Source organism: Tachysurus fulvidraco, chromosome 18 (genome assembly GCF_022655615.1).
Source record: "Tachysurus fulvidraco isolate hzauxx_2018 chromosome 18, HZAU_PFXX_2.0, whole genome shotgun sequence".
NCBI lineage: Eukaryota > Metazoa > Chordata > Actinopteri > Siluriformes > Bagridae > Tachysurus > Tachysurus fulvidraco.
In genome coordinates, this window is record NC_062535.1 from 11,116 (window position 1) to 16,987 (window position 5,872).

Below are 5,872 nucleotides of genomic sequence, written 5' to 3' on the forward strand. Positions count from 1 at the left end.
TGTATTTCACATTTCAGTTGATTGCTGTTTTGCACAATACATTACAATACCTCATGTAACTGCTGCTATAATACTAATGTGTTCATTCCAGTATTTATGCACATGCAATATTGTTGAACATACAGTATTGGTATGTTCAACACTGGTCTGTGCTGTTTTGTGTATTGTCTTTTGTTAAATGTCTTGTATTTTCTGTCTGCACTGTCTTTAGTCCTGTCTGTCTTGTTAGTCTTGTCCTGCACTGTGTACACCAGGTTGCACAGATGCACTTTACAGTATGTGGCTAGAACTAACTCACTAAGTCCTTAGTTCTGTCTTTGTTTTATGTAGCTCCATGATCCTGGAGAAACGCTGTCTATTGTCGCTGTGTACTGTAACTGCTATATATGGCTGTAATAAAAGCTTCTTGACTTGAACTGACATAATAGCTTATTTTTATCAAGCTGTGTTTTACCCACCAGCACACAGTCGATGTTTCCCCCTATGGTTTTGCACAAGACTGGATGCATGACTGAGAAGGAGCAGTGCTTGTGGAGGATAAACTGAAATTAGCTGTATCTCCTGATGTGCTAGCAACAGAGACACAGACAGCACTAGTATTGCTTTATAGGCTTAATAACAAGACATTATACAATACACCAAGTTGTAACGACAGGTGAATAAATGTAATAACATTTTAATGTTGGTTAAATTATGAGTATTCGTTAGCTGCTGCACAGCAAACAGATAGAAAATAATTCTATTAATAATAATTCCACTACTGACTAAAACAGCTGAGAGGGAAGCAGGTAAAAAACAGACTGATACACAACAGAAAGAAGGAGTTTGTGCTCATATTCACTCATTCCCAGGTGAGTCTCCTCATAAAGGTGCAGTCTAAAATGACTGAGATTAAACAGAACCCAGTTTGGGTCGATTCTGAACTCCAGCACTGGGTACAATGTGGACTGATCCAGTGTGAGTTGTTTTAACTCAACAACGTTGTGTTATAATGTTAACCCTACATGTTATAGTCATTTATTTTTATTACAAACATGTTTCTCTTCAGAAATACATTCTGTAACTATATATTGTGTTAGACATGCATTTATTTTTGAAGAACTTTATTTATATAGATTATATATTTGAAGAACAAAAATAGTTTTTCTACAGAATGTCAGACTATTAATTTTACACAACAAAAATAATGACGTTGTATTTATGTATTTTATTCTTTATAAATGTATGATGTATTTATACAAGACATTTTAAGTGCCTTTATACAATATAATTTTAGTCATGTACCCAGTAATATAGCTATAAGTGTACATGTGTAAAAAGTGTAAATTATATCACAATAATAAACACATAATAAATGACACAAACAGTAAAATGAACAGGGTTCAGCTCGAGTTCATGTGGATTTTCACCTGCTGTTACAAATAATCCCTCAGGTTTTTATGGGATTGAGGTCCAGGGAATTTTATCCAGGGATCAGAGGTCATTATAAACTCAGTGTAGAATTGTGTTTAGTCTGATTCACTGTACACGATGAACACACACTTCTCACGTCTCTGTGTGTGTTTAATGTGTTAGAACTAAATGAGTGATGTGTTAATAAACATGTTCTCTATTCTCCATCATGGTAATGCAGGAACACTGGAGTCTTCATCACACACAGATATTCATTAGAGCCTGAATATGAAAGAAAAAGATGTGAATTAATCAGCACAAAGTGGACTGTGGTACTTCATGACCAACAGCATGTAATCATCTCTGCTCCAACAGAAACATCATCATCTCCTGTTTATAATGAATCATTCAACATTTCTTCATTCTTACTAACATCTGTGTTCTAACATTTAACTAGAACAAATGAGAACTTCCACAAGTTCTAACAGGATAATGAGCAGATCTTTACCCATCACATCACTGCTCTTATCCAATCACAGGAGCTTTTTTATATAACAAACACTACTGTGTCATTTAGATCTTGTTCTACATTTATATTTAAGTGCAGACTTTAAGAACAAACTCAGGTGAATTTACAGGAATGACAGAAGACACAATGTTCATTAACAATCACTCTCATCAACTCATTGGTGACTTTTTGTAGACTGTCTGAATCCCTGTTTTCTGCCTTCACATGAATTTTACATCAACACACTTTACTGAACACAAAACAGCATTAAAGAGAATCGTTAGAAAAATCCTGATTAAACAGAATATAGTGACATTTTCTAACCTGATAATGTGAAAGTTATTGAAGAGAAATGTGATGTGTATCAATGTGTAATGATAATGAGGGTAAACTTTTATTAACAGGTCATTACTCACCTCACTGTCTGTAGTTTGTAATGTTCATCATCCTTAAGATCAGACAGCAGCTTCTTTACTGAGTCTCCTAGTTTATTATAGGACAGATCCAGGTATCTCAGGTGTGAGGGGTTTGATCTCAGAGCTGAAGTCAGAGCAGCACAGCCTTCATCTGAGACACCACAACTCTCCAAACTGTATAGAGACACAATAACACACTCTTCATCAACACATATAAACCCCTTTATTACAATAACTAAAATATTGTCAGATATATTAAATAAATAATTGACAGAAACCACAAATAAAGATTTCTAGTGAGAAAGTTTCCTCACATCAAATAGACTAGAACACAATAAATGTTCATCTATTACACTGCAGAAAGGCATGAAACACTTTAACTCTGTAAACAATATGGACATCCATGGGTTTACATTTATATCACTTTACTTTTGTAACAGAGATGTTTTTAAATTGTTTTAATATTTCCAACATCAAACTTACCTCTGATTTAATTAAAACATCATCATCATCATCATCATCATCATCAGCTGATAAACAGGTTTGTGAACTTCAGAATATATAATCAGTACAAATCTGTTCTTAACTTGTTTAAAAGTCTTTTTATTACTAAAGTATACAACACACCAGACAAGACACAACTTTTATAACACCTCTATAAACTTTATAAGTAACCACATAAGTCACCATTAACTTTCAGTAGACTTTCAACATCACTGTACAAAACCTTTATCATGGAAACAAAATCAGGACTAAAACTAAATGCTGTGAACACATTCATAAATAGTTGTGTTCGACTCGGTCAAAAGTCTTTTCTAGGTCTACTGACACTAGACCAAAATCTGCTTAAGACTCTTACTGATATCTAAAAGATCCCAGATAACAGAAATATTATAAACATTCATCTTCCTGGGACACAATCTGTCTGATCACGATGGACGACTTGTTCTAACACTTCACTCAGTCTGTTGGCCAAAACCTTGGGGAGTAATTTATAATCTCTGAATAACAAACTCAGCAGTGTCCAGTTTTTAATATCATTTAGGTCAGGTGTAGGTTCCCCTTCAGAGAGGGCTTTTAGTACTGGGGGAATATTGTTCCTCTCTTGTGGTCCTCACTAAAGCTGGATCATGTTGATAGACTTGTGTTTCTAACTAAAACCTTGACAACACAAATGTATAGTACAAATACTGACATGTATAGTGTAGGTTTAGTTCATTCAGCTCTGAATCATTCTGTTTTCTACAGTGGAGTCTTATTACAATTTAATTTTATTATAACAGTTAGAGTGTAAAACAGACCCACTTGTACACTGAACACAATTTTACATCTTCTTATATTATAATACACAGAACTTCTTTATTTCTCTTCTGTTTATAAGTGAAATAAAAAAGCTGATAGCTGACAGATAACTGCCTCTTGATGATCATTTTAACCTTCATCATGCAGCCCTTCTGCCCCCTGATGGAGGGTAAATCCATCAATTCTTTATGTAACCGAGTTTAAACATATTGTTGTTAATTTCAGTATAAATTGAGAAACTCCCCATTGGCTGTTGTCACTTGCGGTTGTGCAACATGATGTTGTGGGGCGGAGCTTTATAATCAGAGTCTCATAGCGCCTCCTGCTGGTAAGTCACATCAACGATCGCTCCGTCTTAATAATTAAGTTTGGATCATTTTCAAGCCCAAGTTTGAACTATAAACTACACAAAAGTTTACTTATTTTGTCAGTCAGCTCCTAGTTGTGTTTGAGTATGAAGAGTGTGTTAATTGTCCTGCTTGTAAACTCAGAACTTCTGTTTATTCAGTTAAGACTTCCAATGTGACACTGATGCACTGTATGATAAACCTTTTGGTGCTGTTTTACCCCAGATACAGTAAAGTGACCCCGAGTGACCATCCACCTGATCTCTGAGTGACATTATTACATCCAACACACACAGTCACATATATTCTGATAGTGTGAGCTGACCAGAGACTCTTGTGTAAGTTTAGTCTCCAAGTTCTATTTATTTCCATCATTTCCATGTCAGTGCTGCTTTTAAACCCTGCAGCTCACACAGTACATTTAGTTTGTGTCCCAGCTCCAGTTTGTGTCATTAGTTCCAATGTTTTAGTAAATTTCACAGTAATTTCAGACACATTGCAGTTACATTGCAGTCACCATGAATGTACTCTCCCAAATGCTGGAGAAGCAGAGAGAGTTTTATAAAGACATGCTAACTCAGCAACAAGAAAACTTTAAAAGTTTCATACAAGTGATTATGGAGGGAACAAACAAGAGACTGGATGGTGTTATACGGGATGTACAGGAGTTAAAGACAAGTTTGGAATTCACACAACATATGATGGAGGAGATGAAATCTGGACATAAAGAAACTGAAGCCAAAATAAAATCTTTCGAAAACGACATAATGAATCTTAAACATGACATGGATGGAATGTTCACTAAGCTTGACTACATTGAAAATCAACTTAAAAGGAAAAATTTAGTTATTGACGGTATAATGGATGATAAGGAAGAAAGTTGGAGTGGGTTGGAACAGAAGGTGCAGCACATGTTCTCCAATAATCTGGGACTGGATGGGAAACAGAGCGTGTCCAAAGGATAGGTCAGTACCAGGAGGGTGGAAGGCCCAGAAGAGTTATGGTGAATCTGCTGCGCCTCAAAGACAAACAACGTATTCTTTCCTCTGCTAAAAAACTCAAGGGGACTAACATCTACATAAATGAAGATTTCTCTGGGGCTGTGCTTCAGAGAAGAAAGGAACTGTGGCCTAAACTTAAAGCTGCTAGAGCCCAAGGTGAAAAGGCGATACTAAGGTATGATAAGATGTTAATTTTGCCTAGAGAGGAAAGGATCAGGGACTAAGACATAATTCAGTGTAAAATAATGTTATATTACAATTCTGACGTTTTAAATTAGATTCTTATATCACACTAATGTGTACAACTAAAACTAGTAAAGGTTTGGTTTTGGCTCATCTAAACATTTGTAGCTTAAAGAACAAAATACAAGACATTAATAATTTAGTGTACAAGTATTCAATTAATATATTAGCCCTATCTGAGACACATCTCGACAGTTCTATTCTAAACTCTGAATTACCAGTTAAAGGTTTTATTGTGTTTAGAAAAGATAGAAATAAATTTGGTGGTGGTGTGGCAATCTTTGTGCAAGGTAACATTCCTTGTAAGTTAAAACAAAATTTAATACACGATGACATTGAAGCTATATGGGTAGAAGTCCATGTACCTTATATGAAACCAGTGCTTGTGGGATGCTGTTATAGAACTCCGAATGCACACGTGGACTATCTGACATGCTTAGTTGAAATGCTCGATAATGTCTCTGATGTAAATTGTGAACTTTACTTGCTTGGTGATATGAACATTGATTGGAATGATGACAGATGCACAAAGAAAAAGAAATTAGTTTCCTATATAAGTGTCTGCAATTTATATCAAATAGTTAATGTGCCAACAAGAATCTTTAGCAACAAGGTGGGCATTACAACAGCAACATGTATTGACCACATTTACACTAATGTACC

General features: G+C 35.2%; 1 long non-coding RNA gene across 1 annotated transcript; it reads right to left on the minus strand.

Annotated features, from left to right (window-relative positions):
- Positions 1-1,038: 1,038 nt before the first annotated feature.
- LOC125139360 lies at positions 1,039-4,451 on the minus strand. The gene is made up of 2 exons (XR_007138407.1): positions 4,266-4,451; positions 1,039-3,802 (listed from the first exon to the last, which is right to left on the minus strand). It is a non-coding gene; the product is annotated as an uncharacterized LOC125139360 (long non-coding RNA).
- Between the last annotated feature and the right edge of the window lie 1,421 nt (positions 4,452-5,872).